Source organism: Pinus tabuliformis, chromosome J, assembly GCF_031772625.1.
Source record: "Pinus tabuliformis cultivar Carrire ecotype Pingquan chromosome J, CPIR1, whole genome shotgun sequence".
In the NCBI taxonomy this organism is placed as follows: Eukaryota; Viridiplantae; Streptophyta; class Pinopsida; order Pinales; family Pinaceae; genus Pinus; species Pinus tabuliformis.
Window position 1 is genome coordinate 394,141,843 of NC_142295.1, and position 22,171 is coordinate 394,164,013.

General features: G+C 35.6%; 1 pseudogene; it reads left to right on the forward strand.

Moving 5' to 3' along the window:
* Nucleotides 1–1,262: 1,262 nt before the first annotated feature.
* LOC149227444 (large ribosomal subunit protein eL8y-like) lies at nucleotides 1,263–9,495 on the forward strand (annotated as a pseudogene).
* Nucleotides 9,496–22,171: the final 12,676 nt, after the last annotated feature.

The following is a 22,171-nucleotide window of genomic DNA, read 5'->3' on the forward strand; positions in this document are numbered from 1 at the left end:
GACTGGGTATTTCTATAGCTACAAACATATAAACAAATGTCCCTCAAGCAAGCTAAGAAGGATAATAAATTATCACCAAAGTATTATGGTTCGTACAAGGTGTTGCAAAAGATTGGTACTATGACATACAAATTGGAGCTTCCTGCAGCTTCTCGAGTGCACCGAGTTTTCCATGTTTCAGGCTTAAAGAAGGTTATAGGTTACAAGCTCCCAGTTCAAAAAATATTGCCAGAACTTGAAGAGGAAGGAAAAATAATATGGAAACCAGAAGAAATCATAGAAACAAGAACTTGACAGCTACGAAATTGATTAATTTTAGAGTATCTCATCAAGTGGAAGAACTTACCTGCTGAAGATTCCACATGGGACGATGAGAATTTTATACAGAATCATCCAGAACTACTTAAGCATTTAGGACAACACTTTTTTGAAGGAGAGGGGCATGTTAGGTCCCTGTAGTACTAGTGATTCCCCGATTACTATTGTCATTGTAGCCCTTATTGTTATTGGTGTGCCCCTATTGTCCCATATTATTATTAGTATGCCCCATCAAAGCCCACTATTGTTATTGTTGTGCCCTTATATTATTATTGTTATGTCGTCTTTGATTATATTATGACCCCATAGACTCATATATATATATATATATATATATATATGTATGTATGTATGTATATATATATATATATATATATATATATATATATAAGGAGGTTTTTCATTTGTATCATCCAAGAATTGTTCATTTGTGTAATGTAAAGGAGGTTGCCCCCTCGAAGAGGCTGATTTTGAAGCCATTGATCTATATTCTCTATCTTTTTGTGAGCTAGTTTCTTAACATGTGCAATTCCAAAAGAATATTTTGTTTGAGTTGTTGGAAATAATACTGAGAGGGGGGTGAATCAGTATTAGTAATTCAATAATATTTCATTTCCATAATTAGATTCATATGTTTAAACATATTTTTATGTTTAAACATAAAATGCATAAGAATATTGATTCTCAAAACATTTGTATCCTATGTTCCTCAACGAATTCCTTTTATAAGATTTAACATAGCTCTTTCTTTTTGGGGTATTCCTATGTAATCCTCCAACAAATTATTTCTTCTTCTCAGTCATGATAAGGAATATTTGTGTGTGTGCAGAGTAAAGTTGAATTAGTAGTCATTTCACATGATGTTGATCCAATTGAGTTGGTAGTATGGCTTCTTGCACTTTGTAGAAAAATAAACATCCCATATGCAATTGTTAAGGGCAAATATGTCTTGGAGGGGTATGTATATTTATAATCTTTGTTAACTATTTTTGTTAAATTGTAAGTAATATGTGATTACTTTTCATGGGAAACTGATATGTAGAGCTTTTGCACTAAGAATTTTTTTGTTGCAGATTGTGCACAAAAAGCAACAACAACCTTGTGCCTGAATTTTGTGAAGAACGAGGACAAGAAGGAATTTAGCAATATTGCCGAGGAAATAAAGGTGTGCATAAGCTGTTATAAGTCATTATTCTTTATCTTTACAAGCTAGAAAGGAAAATCTAAATCACATGCATTCGCACCAACCTACTATATAATAGTATACGGAGCATAGTGGATGGGCTTGATTTTATGATGTCATTTCCCCTAGAAAAAATCAAACTCGATCACCTCTGCAAAACTATAAAAACACTTGACTAACAACAACTATTGTATAAGAAACTAATGTGTAAACATCCTTTAAAATTGAATTATAGAATTAAGAGAAAACCAAAAATTATTAACAACAACTAATTTGATTTTTGTAGTTGTTTGGCCATAATTAGAAAGCTTCAATGATGAGGGAATGTGAGCCTAACTTGTTGTTGGTGAATTTGACTATTTGTGAGCTTGATTCATATTCATAAAATATGACTTAGGAATATGTTAACGTGGCCCATCAACAAAGTCGAACAGAGTTTGACTCAAGGGTAAGCTTTCAAGATATTTTCATACTCATAATAACAAAGAAAAAAGTTAAAACACCTGGAAATAGATCCTTTCAGTTCACATTTATTATGTAGAGTATCTCAATCAATTCTATATTTTGTTGAATTGATTGGGTAACATATGAATATGGTTTTATTGATGATTACCATATAATTTTCTTTTGACCAATGTTTGACAAATATGAGAAATAATTCTTGTGCATGTTTTTTATCATTGTGCTCAAATATAGATCATTGTGTAGCAACATTATTTTTTTCCAAGACCACCTTGAAGTAGAATTTTTCTGCTTTTAAGTATTTTTGGTATTTTAGTTATGAATGAATTATGCTTTTTTTCCTTCTTATTTTGAAATGATATTTAAAGGACCGATGTATATTGTTAGAGTAGATAGAGTAGTTGTATATTTTATTTTCTGTTGTCTGTGGTTGTTTTTTTACATTGTGTATTGGTTGATCCCTTTGGCTTATACTTTTTGTTTTAATGTAGTTGTCAACCTTTTCAAGATGATTCAAAAATATAGGCCAGAAGATAAAGTTGCAGAGAAGGAAAGGCTTCTGAAAAAATCCTAGGGTCATGCAGAAGGGAAAATTGTTGTGTTTAAAATAGCAACAAGAAATGCTAAATATAGAAATGGTAAAAATAGCATTGCTATAAATAGAATTTCGAGATACATTCCAATTTTAATTAGTCCCTGAACTAAAATTGAGAATTAAAATTCGAATTTGATCTTAGCAGTTGTTTGAAAAATAATTAATTAATTCATCTTGAGTTAATTGGTTGGAGAAAATCAAACATGAAGTCTATGTTAAGACATGCAATAGTTATCCCATTGATTGAGGAAGTTATCCCTTAATTAAGGAGATCAGGATGAGTTGTACTTTGAGCTGTAAATAGTTAGCTCAGTTAACTGAATTAAGTCCAGTTAGATTAGTTCCAACAATTTGTGGAACTGATTGTGAGTTCAGTTAGTTAATGCATGCATGCATGTAACTTGTGTACTTCAGATAACTGAATATTCTCTCATAAATAACTCATGCATGTCAGTTTAGTCAGAGACCCAATTGAGATCAAAGGATGGGATAGTGTACTATCAGTTGCAGGAATATTCCCTTGAGGATATCTCTTGCATGCAGAAGGAATTCATTCCTTCAGGATTGCGCAGTGATTTTTGAGTTTGGTGAGTTGTGTGAGAGGTGAATTCACACAGATGGCAGCCAGAGGACCCAGGAGAAACTGCAGAAGGAAATAGGAGGCTTGGAGGACTGAAGGAAGGCATATCTTATGTCTATTATGTCTATGATCAGCACTGAGGGCTTGTACTGAGAGTTGGATAGCTTGTGAGATAAATCTTTGTGTAATCCAGAGATATTTCCACTTGTATTATATTACAGATAGCGGGGTTTTTAGCTGAGGCTTTCCCTAGAGTATTCTTCTATGTTCATGTGTGATTGATTTCTCATTCTCTGTTATATGTGTTCTATTTGATCTTGCTCAAAATCGATTAAGCTTCCGCAAGTTTGTTTGTAGAAGTAGATCAAGTATTTTGCTTTAGTATATTGCATTATCAGGTGAACTACAATGACAAATTCTACATGGTTTCAGAGAAAAGGCATTCAAAACAGAGAACAATATACAAAGAAGGGAGAAGTTCGAACTTTGAAGTTCCTAATTATAGAAATTGAATTCTTATCACGACTCAAATTTCACCAATGGCATTCAACAGTTTGAGACTCGGGTATGCCCTGGATGGCAACTCGAATTATATAGCCTGGAAGGATCGCATGGAAGTGGTATTAGAGGACAATTGTTTGAAGGACTTCATTAATCAAGAAGTCCCCAAGCTAGCAGCAACTAATGCCCAAGAATTGGCACAATGGAAGGAATGTGTGGCTAGAGCAAGGAGGATTCTTCTAGAGAGAGATCGAGACCACATTGTCTCGAGTCTCCATGGGAAGGAAACACCGTTTTCAATGTGGAAAACATTGAAGGATCTATATCAGAACAGCAGTGATCAGAGGAAGCTAGTGCTGAAAGATAAGCTTCGGAAAATCAAGTGTGAAAAGGGCGACACGGTCTCTACATATCTAAACAAGCTCACCACCTGTAGGGATGAGCTTGGAAGTGTAGGAATCACGACAGCCACTGATGACATGGTGAGTCTTGCTGTCCTCGGTCTTCCTAAGAGCTGGCATAGCTACCAAGACTCAGTAAATGGAAGAGAGAAACTGCCAGATTGGGAACAAATGTGGTTGGATCTGATGCAAGAGGAGATAAGGAGAAGCACCAGAGATGGTTATTCATCAAAACATGATGATGAAGAAAATCTAGCCTTAGCGAGTAAGGCGAGGAAAGGGAAAGGGAAGGCTTCCCATTCCAAATCGATTTCTTCCCATTGTGGGAAGAAGATTGACAAATCGAAAGTGCGATGCTTTCATTATCATGAGGTGCGCCATTATGCTTCGAATTGTCAACAAAAGAAATCCAATAAGGGATCCTTGAAAGGATTATATGGTGAGGCATTAACGTCACAGTTCAAATTGGATTTCACCCTCCTCAAATGCATGGTTTCATCGATGGTGGGATGTGTTTGGTACCTGGATAGTGGAGCCTCATTCCACATGACCGACGACAAGAGTTTGTTCAGTACCTTGGAGGAGAAGGGCCTCCAGATGCGCATAGAGATGGGTGATGTTGGAAAGTACTGTGTTTCAGGTGAAGGCACAATTGTGTTTCAGAGGTAGCATGGAGCTCCTCTCACCATGACTGATGTAAAGTATGTGCCTGGTCTAAAGAAGAACCTAGTATCCATCGCTATGTTGGAAGACAAAGGCTATGATGTAGTCTTTAGTAAAGGAAAGGCATTCCTGAGGCACATCGGCACTGGACAGACCAAGAGGATTGGGATTCAAGTAAAGAATCTCTACAAGTTGGAGGTAGATGATTGTGTTGCATTGAGTTCCAAAGCAGAGTTGGTGCAAAGCAAAGATATTGGTGAGCTATGGCATAGAAGATTGGGCCACTTGCACCATGGGGCCTTGAAGATCATGCAGCAGATTTCTACCGGACTTCCCAAGGGTAAACTGGAGCAAGTGGATACATGCAAAGGTTGTACCTTGGGTAAGTATGAAAAATCTATCCTTTCAAGATCGAGATAGTCGAGCTGGAGCAATACTGGAGTGAGTTCATACAGATGTGTGTGGACCATTCTCGAAAGCCTCCACTGCTAAACGAAGGTACTATGTTATTTTTATTGATGATTTTTCTCGTAGACGTTGGATCTACTTCAAGCAGAATAAGGATCAAACCTTCTCAAGGTTTTGTGAGTTCAAATCCTTGGTTGAGAAAGAATCTGGAAAGAAAATAAGGGCCTTGTGAAGTGACAATGGTGGAGAGTATGTCTCTCAATAGTTTAAGGACTTATGTGTAGAAGAAGGAATTAAACGGGAGTTGACGACATGCCATAACCCATAGCAGAATGGGGTGGCTGAAAGGAAGAACAGAACGATTGTGGGAGCAGCTCGGGCGATGATGCATGACCAAGGCCTACCACTTCATTTGTGGGTTGAGACATGCAATACAGTAGTATACTTGCAGAATAGAAGCCCGCATCGTATACTCGGAATGAAGACACCATAGGAGGCTTTTTCTGACAAGAGACTAGATGTGAGTCACTTCAGGATCTTTGGCTCATCGATATTTTTCCATGTTACCTAAGATGCCCGGAAGAAGCTAGAGTCAACAACTGAGTTTGGGATACTTGTGGGGTACACTAATACACCCCACAATTATCAAGTGTTCTTGCCTACCAGTCTGAGGACAGTGGTACGCAGAGATCTGAAGTTAGATGAGCAGAAGGCCATGTGAGTATCCCTTGAGAGGGAGCTCAAGTTGCATGCAGAGGAGGAACTTTCGGTTCCTAAGGAGGAGGAGCCTCAGACTGATATGGAGTAGCTACATGTAGAGGATCCAGGAGTGGAGACATCCACTCATGCAGAGTCTTCCAGAGATGGGTGGAAACACTCAAGGGAAGTTGAAATATTGATGATGGCTGTGAGAGAGAATGTGGGACAACCATCTTCTCAACGTAGACAGAGGAGGTCACCCGAGTGGTACACTGGTTACATGGCCCTGGTTGGGGAATGTATAGAGACTGAATCATCTTCCTTCGAGGAACCAGTGCAGCAACCAATCTGGATTGATGCTATGGTGGAGGAGTATGTCACCATAGTTTGGAATAGTTTTTGGGATGTTGTTCCAAGACTGCAGGACAAGTGAATGGTGAGTTCCCGATGGCTTTACAAGGTAAAGCAAGCAGCTGATGGTAGTGTTGAGAAACATAAGGCAAGGTTTGTTGCCCATGGTTTCTCATAGGTCGAGGGGATCGACTATGATGAGACTTTTGCTCTTGTAGCAAGGTACTCAACTATCAGATCGATGTTGGCACTATCAGCACAGATGGGTTGGAAGATCCATCAGATGGATGTCAAGACAACACTCCTCAATGGTAAGATTGAGGAAGAGGTGTACATAGAGCAGCCGAAAGGTTTTGAGACCTTCGATTGTGAGTCGCATGTGTGTCGACTCAAGAGAGCTTTGTACAGGCTGAAGCAAGCACCTCGTGCTTGGTACACCAGAGTCGACAACTATTTCACCGGGTTGGGCTTCATAAAGAGTGAAGCAGATGTGAACCTATACCACATCATGGTAGAAGGTAAGCCATTGATCATTGTTCTTTATGTTGATGATCTGATATTGACAGGTGATGATCAGTTGATCAAGTCTTGTAAGGAGGACCTTGCAAGAGAGTTCGAGATGAAAGACATGGGTCTTATGCACTACTTTCTAGGCATGGAAGTGTGGCAGAAGGATGGGGAAGTGTTTGTGTCTCAAGGAAAGTATGCCATTGAGATACTCAGGAGATTCCACATGGAGAAGTGCAAGCCCATGCAAACTCCTCTAGCAAGTAACTGGTGGAAGGAGGATGCCACTTCAGGTGAGGTAGTAACTGCTACTATTTATCAACAACTTGTGGGTTCATTGATGTATTTAGTAAACACATGACCAGATTTGTGCTTTGCGGTGAACTAAATGAGTCAAGATATGGTTCAGCCTACTAAGTTATTTTGGAAGGCAACGAAACATGTGCTGAGATACCTCAGAGGCACATCTCAGTATGGATTATGGTACAAATGGACAAAGGGAGTGAAGCTTCAGGGCTTCACAAATGTAGATTGGGTGAGGAGTCCATCAGATCGGAAGAGCACTTCAGGAGGAATTTTCAACATTGGTTCAAATTCAGTTTCTTGGTATAGCAGGAAACAGAGGTCAGTTGCACTTAGCTCAGTAGAGGCTAAATACATGGCTACCAGTCAGGCAGCATGTGAGGCCATTTGGATGTGGAAAATTCTAGTTGGATTGTTTGATCAGAGGATGGATCCAATTGTGATCTATTGCAATAATCATAGTTGTATCAAACTCTCTAAGAATCCAGTATTTCATGACAGGTCCAAGCACATCGATATCCGGTATCATCATCTTCGAGACTGTGTGGTGAAGAGGATCATGTTGTTGCTATATGTTTCGACCGAGGAGCAGGATGCAGATATTTTGACTAAGGCATTGTCAAAATGCAAATTCGAGTTCCATAGATATAGGATCGGGGTGACAGATAATCCCTTTCTTGTTGAGAGGCAGTGTTGGAAATAGAAACAAGAAATGTTAAATATAGAAATGCTATAAATAGCATTTCGGGATACATTCCAATTTTAGTTAGTCCTTGAACTAAAATTGAGAATTAAAATTCGAATTTGATCTTAGCAACTGTTTGAAAAATAATTAATTAATTCATCTTGAGTTAATTAGTTGGAGAAAATCAAACATGAAATCTGTGTGAAGACATGCAACAATTATCCATTTGATTGAGGAAGTTATCCCTTAATGAAGGAGATCAGGATGAGTTGTACTTTGAGTTGTAATTAGTTAGCTCAGTTAACTGAGTTAAGTCCAGTTAGATTAGTTCCAACAGTTTTTGGAACTAATTGTGAGTTCAGTTAGTTAATGCATGCATGCATGTAATTAGTGTACTTCAGATAACTGAATATTCTCTCATAAATAACTCATGCATGTCAGTTCAGTCAGAGACCCAGTTGAGATTAGAGGATGGGACATTGTACTATCAGTTGCAGGAATATTCCCTTGAGGATATCTCTTGCATGCAGAAGGAATGCATTCCTTAAGGATTGCGCAGTTATTTCTGAGTTTGGTGAGTTGTGTGAAAGGTGAATTCACACAAGTGGCAGCCAGAGGACCTAGGAGAAACTACGCAAGGAAATAGGAGGCCTGGAGGACTAAAGGAAGGCATATGTTGTGTCTATTCTATCTATGAGCAGCATTAACGGATTGTACTGAGAGCTGGATAGCGTGTGAAACAAAGCTTTGTGTAATACAGAGATATTTCCACTTGTATGATATTACACATAGCGAGGTTTTTAGCTGAGGCTTTCCCCATAGTATTCTTCTGTGTTCTTGTGTCATTGATTTCTCATTCTCTGTTATATGTGTTCTATTTGATCTTGCTCAAAATCGATTAAGCTTTCGCAAGTTTGTTTGTAGAAGTAGATCAAGTACTTTGCTTTAGTATATTGCATTATAATGTGATCAAAAGTGAGAAATTCTACATGTTGAAGTGAAGAAACCTATTGTTATGAAATATGTAATTAATCAAGTAACCTACCTAATTGAGCAAGTATTGCAATTGTAATTGTAATTGTTTCTCCAATATGCATTTTAACAGAGCTCTTTGTTTTTGGGGTATTTTTATGTATTCCTCCAACAAATTATTTCTTCTTCTCAGTCATGATAAGGAATATTTGTATGCGTGTAGATTAAAGCTAAATTGGTAGTCATTGCACATGATATCGATCCAATTGAGTTGGTAGTATGGCTTCCTTCACTTTGTAGAAAAATAAACATCCCATATGCAATTACCAAGGGCAAACATCTCCTTGAGGGGTATGCATATTTATAACCTTTATTAACTGTTTTTGAGCATGACAGAGTTCACATAAGCTTAAATTGTAAGTAATATGTGATTAATTTTCATGGGAAACTAATATGCCTTCTGCACTATGCAATTTTTTATTGTAAGTAATATGTGATTCCTTTTCATGGAAAACTGATATGTAGAACTTCTGCACTAAGAATTTTTTTTTTTTGCAGATTGTGCACAAAAGAAACAACAACCTTGTGCTTGACTTATGTGAAGAATGAGGACAAGAAGGAATTTAGCAATATTGTTGAGGAAATAAAGGTGCGCATAAGTTATTATAAGTCACTATGTTTTACTCATCAAACAATGCCACATAAAATCAAAATGATAAATTAACTCTTCTTGCAGGCTAACTACAATGACAAGTTTGATGAGTATCGGTCACAATGGGGTGGTGGAATTACGGGAACCAAATCTCAGGCAAAACAAAGGCCAAGGAAAAACTTTTGGCCAAGGAAGTAGTAAAGAGGCTCGCTTAAGAATAAATCCTCGGAATATTTGTTCAATGTTGAAATTTTTATTGGATTGCCTTATGTAGTTTGTTGCAATTTGATTTATAGGTATATTAACATAATAAAGTTTGTACTAAGGAATTCTCTAAAGTCAATTTTAGCTTAAGGCTTAGAAAACTTGTCCATTTTTCAACTGGATTAAATTGTTGAGTAAACAATATATCATACACATTCATTGGCCTTATGCATTCTCTACAACTTTTTGTATGTTGTGATGATGATATCTTCATTTTGTCTTTTGTTATGTTATTTTTGTTGATATATATTGCTATATAATTTTAAGTGTGTACAGTGTTTAAATATGCATGTAGCTATCTACTTTTGGTTTTGTGTGCCTTCTTTTCACGTGCTAAGAACTATATACTCAATCTTGTAGCATGGGTTTATATGAACTTTCATATATTTTAATTTTTGCACTATGGTAAAAGTATCTAAATTGAATGACATTTTCCTTTCTAACAAAAGTATCTCCATTGAATGAAATTTTCCTTTCTAACAAAAGTATCTCCATTGGATGACATTTTCCTTTTTAATGTTTTAGAATTTCTTGGTCCTTGATTAGAAGATGGTTTACCCTAGCATGAAATTACTTGAAGGCTCTATGTTTGATTCCAAGACATTTTCTCTTTCTTGAGATGGTCTTATTTTTATTAAATTATATCTTTTTTATTGTTGAAGGTCTTTTGTCTGCATTTGGAATAATAATTAATCTAATAATGCTTGCAAGTCTTCTACACCCACTTCCAATATGTTGAATGAGAATCTAGCCTGACATTGAGCTATCTTTCCACTCATTTCTCCATTATGAGATGTCGTTACTACAACATCCTTCTTCCAATACTCTGGCCCTTCCTTCAACTTTTCAAAATCTCCTTCTAGGGCTGGTTTGGCTATTGGGACAACCTCTAGCTACTCAAAAGATTGATATGTAATTTTCCTACTCTTCTCGAGATCTGAATTCACCACATTTAACTTTTGCAGGGCTTCCCTTTCCTTGATATTAGCATGATCCACCTGGGCAAGGACCTTTACTATTCTTTTACTTGCATGTTCTTCAACCCCTTGTGCTTTCTTGTATAGAAAATCATACTCTTCTTTTGTAATTGACACATAATTGTCATTTGATTTCATAAATGAAGCTCATTTTCTTTGTCCAGAAGAGCATCTTTGATAATAGAAATTTCCATATTAGCACTTTGTGCATCTTCTTTTGCTGCAACAATCTCAGCTTCAGCTTCTTCAAGGGAATCTAATAATTTAGTTGCACTTTCTTTGGTTATGTTAACCTCAACTTTGGTGCATCACACAACTTCAACTCAATATCCTTAACATTGGTCAACTATTTATTCAACAATTGAACCTCTTCATTAGCCTTACTTGCCATTGCAGATGCTTATTTGGCTTCAAATTCCCATTTTTGCAACAATAGCATCATTTTCATCCTTAACCATTAAACATGATGCATATGCCAAATTGAGAGCCTCTTTCAGAATCCATATTTGGCTACAGTGTCCTTAGAATCCATCTCAATGGAGAGGTTTTTCTGGACTCATTGAAGCTCTTGACTTGCATACTGCAAGAAAACCACATCAAAATCATGTTGTCTCTACAAAGTTTCAAGTTCAGATTGTCGACCTTGATCCCTATTCTGAGCAGCCTCAATGGTGTCCTGCTCAAGCTCATTGGTCGACAACTTCTCACTCTTAGTTTTCTCCAGTGCACTCTTCTCAACCACAAGAGACTCACTCAATCTCACATTGACTTCATTTAATGCCCTCTTATAAAGAAGTGTACACATTCTCTAATAACTAGAATACATAATGGCATTCAAACTACAACCGAAGATTAAAAAATTGCATTCAACGCAAAACCCAAAAGCAGAATTGCAACCAACAATCAGGGAAAATGTTAGGGGCTAATATTAGCAAGTGGGCTAATTTTCTATGTTTACAAAAAGATTATTCGCTAATTTCAATTTTTCATAAAAATTATTCGCCCAATTTTTATATCATAAAATTAATTTACCTTAAAAATCGGCAAAGTTTTTGAGAGACTATATAAAATCATTATAAATTTGAATATTTTTACAAACATATTGCTAAACATTTTATATTTTTCATGTTAGGGACTAGCAAGATTCGCCAAGGTTTCTAAAGTTTAAGAGAAATTTCCATCCTTAAAATTTTCCTTGATAATAATACTACTGAGATGCAACAAATCGATCCAACAAAACTGCCCAAATGAATAAATGAATACAAGAAAAATTAGCCAAATATGAAAAATAGGATTTTGTTATGGAAATGTGCATTAAGAGAATTTATAGTTGGGCTCGCATTCATATTTTTTTCACCTGTGAGTTGTTGAATAAGCATAAACATTTGACAAAAAATTGCTAAAGAAGAATTAAAGTTTGATTGGAATGTTATACATTGAAATCAATTTTGGAAAATGCCATAGGATGTGAAACCAGGGATGAATTAAGACATTTGGGAATAATGCTTGGCACATTTTTAAGGTTAAAGTCTTGGCATAATTCTGAAGGTAATTCCAGAGAGTTGTTGCAAACAAATACAAATATCTAAACTTATAAATCTGAAGAAGTTTTTGTGAGTTGGTAATGTCTAAGCTTTCAACTATCCCTTGGTATGAGTGAATTCTTTATGCACAGTTTAAGCTTATCCAAGACAAACAATAAAACACCATTTTCATCCTTTCTTGAGGCTACTTTGGAAGATTTGTTCTACAAAACTACATCATACTTATAGATTGTGGTCCAAGTGTGAACAATGAGCACTAAAGTTATTTTAGTGATAATGACTAATGATAGGACATACATCCTTGTATAGAAATTGCAATGAGATTTTGCTTAAAGGTGACTTAACTGTATCACATTGATTTTAACATGGCATCATCAATAAAATGGTATAAGTCATTGCAGCTGGTACACCTATGTTTGGTGCATTAATCATTGTATTAGATTGAAGGAACCTAGTGGCACTCTCGATCATAGCTATTTCTTGATTAACAGTAGCATGAGCCTTGTGTTGTACAACATTTGTATTGGATGTGAAGGATTTAAGGAGCAATAATGTTTTTTTTTCCTGAGCCTAGCAAGGATTATCAAATAGATTGTTTATTGGTCCATGTGGTATACATTCTTTGGATCTTATTTTCTCCCTTAATTGTAAGTGCATAAAAATATCAGATTCATAGGACAAGATACCATTAATCATGTGAGCCAATGATCTTCGACGTTTTCTGATTGAATTCTTCAAAACTTATTGCCATTTGATCTTCCAAAATGTGCAGATAGTTTTGTTGGTTGGAACAATGCTACAAGTTATAATAACAAAGATTTTTTTCTGCATAATGCTTTCCACCTTGATTTTTTTTTGTGGATATGAGTAAGCAATATGTTCTTCCAGTAAAGAATAAATTCTTGTGTAAAGTCATTGGGTTTACTATGGTACTGATCGTAACATTTTATAGTCTTTTGTTTCTTGACCTGTGGTTTAGTGGTTGAGACAGGGAATCACCATGTTAATGACCCAAAGTAAAACTTAGAGATCAGAGCCCTGAATTATAAGTTGGTTGAATTCTATGAGATTTATATACAATACTACATTGACATATTTACAATGAGTGAGTGAGATATTGTCACAGTTTTAGAGGCGAGGGGGAGGTGCAATGAAGAGGAAAAGAGGTGATGAGTTGGAATCTCGGAATTCCATTTGAGAACAACAAGGAAATGGAGGCACTAGAGCAACAACATCACTACCCCAATCCCAAAGAATAGGAGAATCAAGCCAGCCAAAACAAACTGAAGTTCAAGAAATCTGCGGGTGTGAAATGGATCAAAGAATGGTGCATTTCGACCTTTTTTGTTCAACATTTTGTAATTGTCTTTATTATTCTACTATTCGAAGAAATAAATTGTGTTTAATCAGGCCCAATAAACTTTGTAATGAGGCCATTTGTGAGAATAATAGCAAGACCGTGTCCTTAGAGAGCAGAGGCGGAAGAGGAGTTTTAGATGTTTTTTGTCTGAGGAGCTGATCAACCCCGTTGCCATAGGCATAGCTGAAGAATATTCCTCTTCATTTATATACATAATAATTCAAACATCATATCTCCCTTCCCTCAATTCATTCGTTCAAACCGTCAACCAATAGCCAATAGATGTACATGCCTCAAAACCAAGTGTGTACATATTCAAGTTTGATCAAGGTGGGCAGAGGAGCTGCAACTGGTGAAGACTTTGGGTTATTTTTTTGCTTTAAATATAACAGGTTGTTGTGATTTTTCTCGTCTTGAAGATGAAGTGGGAAATAGTGAAGTTGAAGATGAAGATGAAAACGAAAGAGACTCCAAAGGGTAATTGCTGAGCCTAGCAAGGATTATCAAATAAACTGTTTATTGGTCCCTGTGGTATACATTCTTTGGATCTTGTTTTCTCCCTTAATTGTAAGTGCATAAAAATATTAGATTCATGGGACAGGGTACCGTTAATCATGTGAGCCAATGATCTTGGACATTTTCTAATTGAATTCTTCAAAACTTATTGCCATTTGATCTTCCAAAATGTGTAGATAGTTTTGTTGTTTTGAACAATGCTATAAGTTATAATAACAGAGATTTTGCTCTGTAGAATGCTTTCCACATTGCATTCTTTTTGTGGATATGGGTAAGAAATATGCTCTTCCAATAAAGAATAAATTCTTGTGTGTAGGGTAACATTAATCATGTGAGCCAATGATCTTGGACATTTTCTAATTGAATTCTTCAAAACTTATTGCCATTTGATCTTCCAAAATGTGCAGATAGTTTTGTTGGTTTGAACAATGCTATAAGTTATAATAACAGAGATTTTGTTTTGCGGAATGCTTTCCAAATTGCATTCTTTTTGTGGATATGGGTAAGAAATATGCTCTTCTAGTAAAGAATAAATTCTTGCGCGTAGAGTCGTTGCTCTTCTAATAAAGAATAAATTCTTGTGTATAGACTCATTGGGTTTACTATGGTGGTTTAGTGGTTGAGACAAAGCATCACCATGTTAATGATCCAAAGCCAAACTTAGAGATTGCCCTGAATTATAAGTTGGTTGAATTTTATGAAATGTATATGCAATATTAATTTAATAATTAATATAAAATATAGTCTTAGGCACCCAAAATCAGCTTCAATTTATACAGCTTTACAATTTCATTTATACTACATCTTTGCATCTTATTTAAATTGTTCCTCAATTTATGCCTTACGGCGTTTCCTTTGCAACATGTAGTTGAAATGCTAGTTAAAAACTGTTATAAAATTAAATTAAATTAAAGTATTTGAAAAATATGTTAATTTTGAGATCAGTTATGGTTTTTGGGCATGTGGTATTGATAAGCCTTGGTATTGGCCCACGATATTGCAATAGAATAATTAAAAGCCTAGATCCATAACATAATAATCAAAATCCTAGATGGCCCATGGTATTGATAGACCATGGTATTAGCCCATAGTATTATGATTTTCTTCCCTCCTGTCACTTTTTCCCTCCCTCTCTCCATCTTTCTCTTCTAGATATTGGTCCAGGGTATTGTAAAAAATCATATTTATAAGTTAATGGTTATGAAATCATTATTTTAATTGATATGGTAAAATAGACATTATTTGATAAGTATTATATATATATATATGTTATATATTTTAACGTGATATGTATATTATATTTTAATGTGATATGTATATTATATTTTCTTTAATCTAAAAAATTGTTCATAATTTTATTGATAAAAACCAAAATGAAATTTAAAAAATATTTAGCATCTCACATCTTACATTTGAGTCCTACACATTTACCCTATTACCTACACCTGGCTGTAGCAAAAAAAGGAAATTTTTTGGCACGTTTTTTGCTTAAAATTATTTAAAATACCATAATGGTCTATTGTAAATACAAGTTTGACCTATAAACCTTCCACAATTAAAGTGTATTAAAAATATTAAATCTATTTGTATCTTCAATAACCCTTAAAATTACTTAAAAATATCATAATAGTATATTGTAAATACAAGTTTGACCTATAAACCCTCCACAATTAAAGTATATTCAAAATATTAAATCTATTTATATCTTCAGTAACTTCGAAAAGGGAAAAAGACCCTTAAAAAAAGAAAAAAGGAACAATTTACCCCATACCGAAAAAGAAAAAAAATTTTTTTTACCATTTTCGGTTAAGTTGGTAGGGTTTCCCTAGTAGGGTTTCGCTGTTGTTACCTGAATTCTTATTTATTCTCATCTTTCTCCCTTTCATTCCATCTTTGTGCTTCTTTATTGTATGTTAAGTTCCATCTGGATCGACGGAAGTTATTGTGCTTAGCCTATCCAAGCAGGAAAAGTTGGTAGGGTTTCCCTAGTAGGGTTTCGCTGTTGTTACCTGAATTCTTATTTATTCTGATCTTTCTCCCTTTCATTCCATCTCTGTGCTTCTTTATTGTATGTTATGTTCCATCTGGCTTTGGTATCGACGGAACTTATTGTGCTTAGCCTATCCAAGCAGGAAAAGTCTACTTCTGTACTTAGGTTAGCTTAGGTTCTGGCTTATCTGATTTGAAAGAGTCTCCCAAGTTCATATTCACTATCTGGTAGTACATCTCTTAAATGGAACCTTTTACTGTTCTTCCATGGAAATTACAGCGAGAGTGTCTGTTAAGAGTTCCTTACCATTCCCATGGAAACCTCAGAGCAGTTTGCAAAACCTGGGAGACGGCTATGAAGCACCCTGAGTTCTATGAAGGCAGGAAAAAGCATGGGACTTCCGAGTAGTTTATTTGTATGAATCCATTGCCATACTTACAAAACCTAGATGAAAGAAGGCGAGGACTTACAAAGTCCATTGGTATTGACACTTGGGCACCTATTCTTACTTGCAATTGCCCAAAGTACATAGTTATTTTTACACATTTCTTTTGCCACATTTCTTTTATAGAATGGAAAGTGCCTAATTTGGTTTTACAAATTCATTATTCTAATATTTGAGTTGTTTTTTATAGGGTTTTATGTTTAATTACAAGGTTTTGTGAAGGTTTTGTTGCAAATTGACAAAAGTGATTGAGTCGAGACAGGTCAAAACCATGCTCTAGATGTCATTATTGGAAGGAATCATAAAGAGTCTAACAACAATGTAATAATCAATAATCCAACTAGTAATATATGATGCACTATGATGCAAGTGCTACCTCAACTCCTTACTCCTGTTGTTAAAGAATCCTCTTCCTTTACTCCTTACTCCTGTTGCTATCGAAGAATCTTATGCCTATTGTCATGATAAAAGAGAGTACACATAAGGATCAAGTACTAGAAGGGAGTGTGCACATGAAGATCGAGTACAAGAGCTCATTGATCTGAGACCAAAAGAGAAGATACAGAGAAAAGCCAAGTATTAAGTTTAAAACAATAACCCGTAGGACTCATTGTGATTTTAGTAGGAAACCCTAACAACAACTGTGTGGGAAGGGTGACAAATAGCTCACATGGCAACAATATGTTCCACGACATTGTTCAACTGACCTAAAAATAGAAACCTAGTATATGGTATTTAGAAGTTGGTGCTCAAAATAAAACTTATGAATGTTGTAAAGGAAGCTAATACACTTCCAAAAAAAAATTAGGATATGTTGAAAAGTTAATACGGTGCTCAAAATAAAACTTAGGATATGTTGTAAAATTAATGCACTGTTCCAATTAATGGAAAGAAAAGTTGCAATAAGAGTTTCATTTGGTTGCCCAATCAAACAGAAGGAAAACTTTGGTTAAGCATTATCATCTGAGCCTCCACTGCTTAGTTGCACTAAAACTTTGCCTAAAAGAAAATTATTAAAAATAAGTTAACACAATTAATATATAGTTAGTGGCATAATGATCGCTATATAACTACCTCAGTAGATATAATAATGATGCAATAGAATTACAATGTAAGGCTATGCGAAGTCTTTTTAGATCCCAATAAAATAATAAAGTTACAATGTAAGGCTACATTAAGTATTTTTTAGTTGTATGTGTGCGTATTTTATCCTTAAATATGAAAGATTATAAAATTAAAGTTTTAATTTCAATTGAAACTTTAATTAAATACAACTTATATATGGTTATAAAATTAAAATTTATTTTTAATTGAAAATTTAATCAAATTCCCGGATGCAGGTGATAGAACAGATGGGACACGCGTTTAAATGTGGCCACGTGCCAGCCATGCGCAATCGCAAGGAATACACATGGGCGCAGGCCTGTTTTCAGTCGCGCGGGAGTGGTCTGTCTGATAATTACCAGAGGAGCTTAAATGCTCTGTCCACCCTTGTACGCAAGCCAGAGTCCGGCTCTTCGGCTCGCATGGAGGTTGCAGTAATGGCGGATGGGTTTCGAGGTGAAGGAAGACATGTTAAATGCAATGGTGGGTTGGGCTTCACTGCGTCGGTTTATGGTCTGTTCATGGTTCATCCTCAGGGTATGTTTTTGCAACCTCTGGAGCTGCGAGTAGCTCCAAGCGGCTGTCTTTCCGTCTGGGCCAACTCGCCATCTGCTTGTGGCCTCCCCGGGACTGGTTTGATTTTCAATTTCGCTTTGCGCATTACCCATTCGGCCCCTGCCATCATGGTTAGGCCTCGACAGCGAATACTCAGCCGTCGAGGCTCCTCCAGTGGAGGGTCTTCGCGCCCTCCTGTAGATGATACATCTCCCCATTGCTGCCATTGCCATTGCTATCATGCCCATGAAGCCAACCCCCTTAAGTCAAGTCAATTCTTGGATTCACGTGCTCCTGATTCTGCTTCCTCGCCCGCCGTCGGCTCTGCCATTTTCAATTTCAACAGTTCTTTGAACTGCCCCCGGATCAGTGCCCATGTGTCGGTTCTCTTCATCGAAGAAGCCCCGGATGGCAGTAATACTCAAGACAGTCGGGGGAAGCAGCCAGCTGACAGCTCAGAGAATATCATGAAGATGCCCACTGCAGATCCAGAGAATGTCTCAAAAAGCCCTCTGGCTCAGGAGACGATGATCAGCAAAAGAGAAGATGTCAACATGGAAACAGTTCCAACTGCAGCGAAGGTGGAGGAATACGGGTGGTGCCGGGTGGTTGAGGAGGAACCGGAAGAATAGTGCCGCATTCGTTCCAGGTCTTTGTGGCACATCTGTTAGGACTTTCAGCCTCTCTCGCTATTTTGATTATGTTTTGGTTTTCATGTTTATGTTCGGTTGGCAATCTGCTCCATGTTTAGGTTTTGGGTTCTGGAATCTTTTTCCATGGTTGGCAAGTGTCTGTTTCCCCTGCACGGGATTAATCTGTTGTTCTGCTGGCACCCCTACGAGGGCTGGTTTATTTTTGGCCTGGTTAAGTCCTCAGACAATGCAGTCTCAATTGTTCCAAGCTGCCATTACAGGCAACTTGGTTCTTTCTGTCTTGAAATGATGTAACTGTTTTCTGTATATATATAAAATAGAATAGTTTTAACGAGAAAAAAAAAATTTAATCAAATTAATGGTTGTGTGAGAGGTGTATTTTAAAGCCCATAATGAGGGTGATGTGTGACGCCACTTGATTTCATTTGTGCTCAACTTGGAGTTGACACCTCTCTTTTCTAAAACATAAATAAAATATTCATTCAATTCAACAAATCATGATGATGATGATGATGATGATTAACCTCCACTAAGAGCAATGTAGTAGGCATCTTTATCAGTGATTATAACAGCTTCCAAGAAATTATAACAGCTTCCAATCATCAGTGGTATCTTTATCAGCAATAATACCTGACAAAACAACTAATTATAGCTTCTTCTTTCTAGATGAGGTGGGTGAGATGATTATTTATCAATATCAAATCCAATATATCATCAAGTGAACAACAAATTGTCTCATGACTTCTTCTATCAATTCACTTCCTTTTCTTCCCCTATAGTGTATATACTCCTTCTATATAAAAAAATTGTGCAGCCTTACCATATCCCGAACATTATTGATGTCATTCCTTATTCTCAGAGTTTCCAAAATAGTTGATGTTGCTCCAGTTTTCAAGTTGTAATATCCTTCAAGTCAATTTCTGCTTCTAGCTCCTTCTGAAGTCAACATTACTTCCTTCTTAACAATATTCAAGAAATTATTTTGAATAAATACCAATGGTAGTATCAAAAAGTTCTTCCAATGATGTGTGTTTGTTGCCATATGTCAAATGTCCATCTAGAAGTATCTTGACTTTCCTTTTCAACTCTTTTACCAAGACATATCATGTCTTTTCTATTAATTTCATGTCCAACTATATTTCATGCATTAAATTCTTCCTTCAATTCTTTTGAAGATATGAGTCATTTTCTTGATGTCTAATGAAGAACATTTTTTGAGACAAACATACTTCTTTCTCTCATGCTTTCGTTCGGTTGACTACTTTTGAACTGCTACATTAACATTCTTTGAAGATGATGTCCATAAATGATGAGGTTCCTTCTTTTATGCTTCCATGTTGCTTTTAGACTATTTTCATACTTTTATACTTCTAGATTGCTTCAATGTTGTTTCCATGTTCTTCTAGTAGAATATATTTATGATAAATTCTTTTAATTCTTCCATTCAAATGTTAAACTTTGAAACTTCTATATTGTTGCAAAACAACCTTGATTTTATTATATTTTTGCTTCTATTGTAAATCTTGCAGTCCTTACTTGTTATACGATTGGTTCAATATATTCATGATGAAAATAATTTCTTTGGTGACTATAGAATGCTTGTGACTGCATAATGATGTGAACACAATTTTTTATGACCCAAACTCTTCTATTTTGGCTAATTGGATGATGTGATTGATTTCAACTCTTTTGTGAAGATATGAAATGGAGTATATCCCTTCTATAACTTCATATATAATTTACTTCTTCCAATGCTATATGCTTCTTCAGATACTATAATTTGTGAATCTCAAAACTCTTCTACACAAATGTAATTGTAATTTCTACTCTAACTCCCATACAAATAAATTGTATGCAAACATAGTATTAGTCAAATCCTTTAATAATAGAGGTCCTTGTTGTCTTCAATCTTTGATTTCTTAGCTTCTTCATCTTTTGAAATGTAATATTCACTTCTTTTTTTCTTTTTGGTGTTCTTCTTGCTCTTAGGATCTTTGGGACAATCTCTTTTATAATCTCCAAATCCATTGCAACCAAAGCATTGCACTTTAGACATGTCTTGATTTCCACATGGTTGATTGTAGTTGTTGTTATTGTACCTATGACAAGGTTCAAAATTTTCCAAATCTTCCAAAATTCTTCTTTGATCTAGTAGCAAAAGTTTGAGCATTTTCACTATTAGGTTTGGTGTCATTCCTGGACCTTATCATTGCTTCTTCTAGAACACATTGTGCCTAAATTTCTTTGAATATTGGAATTTATTTTCTTGCATATTTGCTACTTACAAAACCACTCCAATCTGGAGGTAGGGAATTGAGTACAAAAGTGATTAATTCCGAATTAGATATTACTTTTACAATTCCTTGAAATTGATCCATCAATTTTGACACCTTCATAAGATATGAGGCCATATCTTCATATTTTGATATCCTTGTTCTATAAAGTTTATTTCTTGGTGATATTTTCTAACAAATAGTATTGACGGAATATAATCTCACCAATTTTTCATAGACTTCTTCGAATGTGGACAAATCTGAAACAAAGGAGATGAGATCATCTTTGATAGACTAAAAGAGGATTCTTTGAGCCATGGCTTCTCTCTTATTTTATTTTTCCACTGCTTGAGCATTGTTCTTATCCAGTTCTGGAACTTTACCAAGAACAAAATCCATGACTTCATTTTCTATGAGAACCAAATCAATTCTTTTCTTCCAAGCCTTGAAATTAGAGGCTCCATCGAGCATGTTTCCTTCCTTACAAACAAATCTCATTTGACTAGAGGATTGAGACATATAATGTAGTAAAGTACTTACTTGTCAAAGAAGAGTAGGTTAATATAGAAGCACTTCAATAATGTTGATGATGATTCCAAGATTCTTCAAATATGTTATTGAATTCTTGTAGTGATGTCTTCAAGGATGGCTACTACAATAATGTAGTAGTTTCTATGATGATGAACTTGACAATGTTTCCAAAAGCATTCAATGATATAGAGAGAAAGATAGTTGCTACAGTGGCCTTCTTCTGCTACAAATATGATGGTTTTTGGATATTCTTCCTATTTACCTTGATAAAATAATTTCTTCAATTATAATTATTACAAATGATGTCATCCAATGTAGTTTATGATTATTGTAGAACTATCTTCAAATGTTCCAACAAGAGTGATCTTTAAGTTGCCCTTCCTTCACCCTAACTCTGATACCATGTTGAGAAATCAATATGTTTGATAATTACTTGAGAATGTTGTTGGCCTTTTATTACGGGTGAAAGCAAGAATATGGGTTACACTTTTGGGCCAAATGTGGCGATGAAATTTCAAGTTTTTCCTCTTTTATCGAATTGCAACCCTCAAAATTCATATAATCATTATGAATTTTGATTCTGAGTCAAAAAATTATGTGGAGAATTATGTTTTTGTCCTAATGATTTTTTTTGTAAAACAAATTAGTGTCGTATAATCTCTCAATATTCCATTAAATG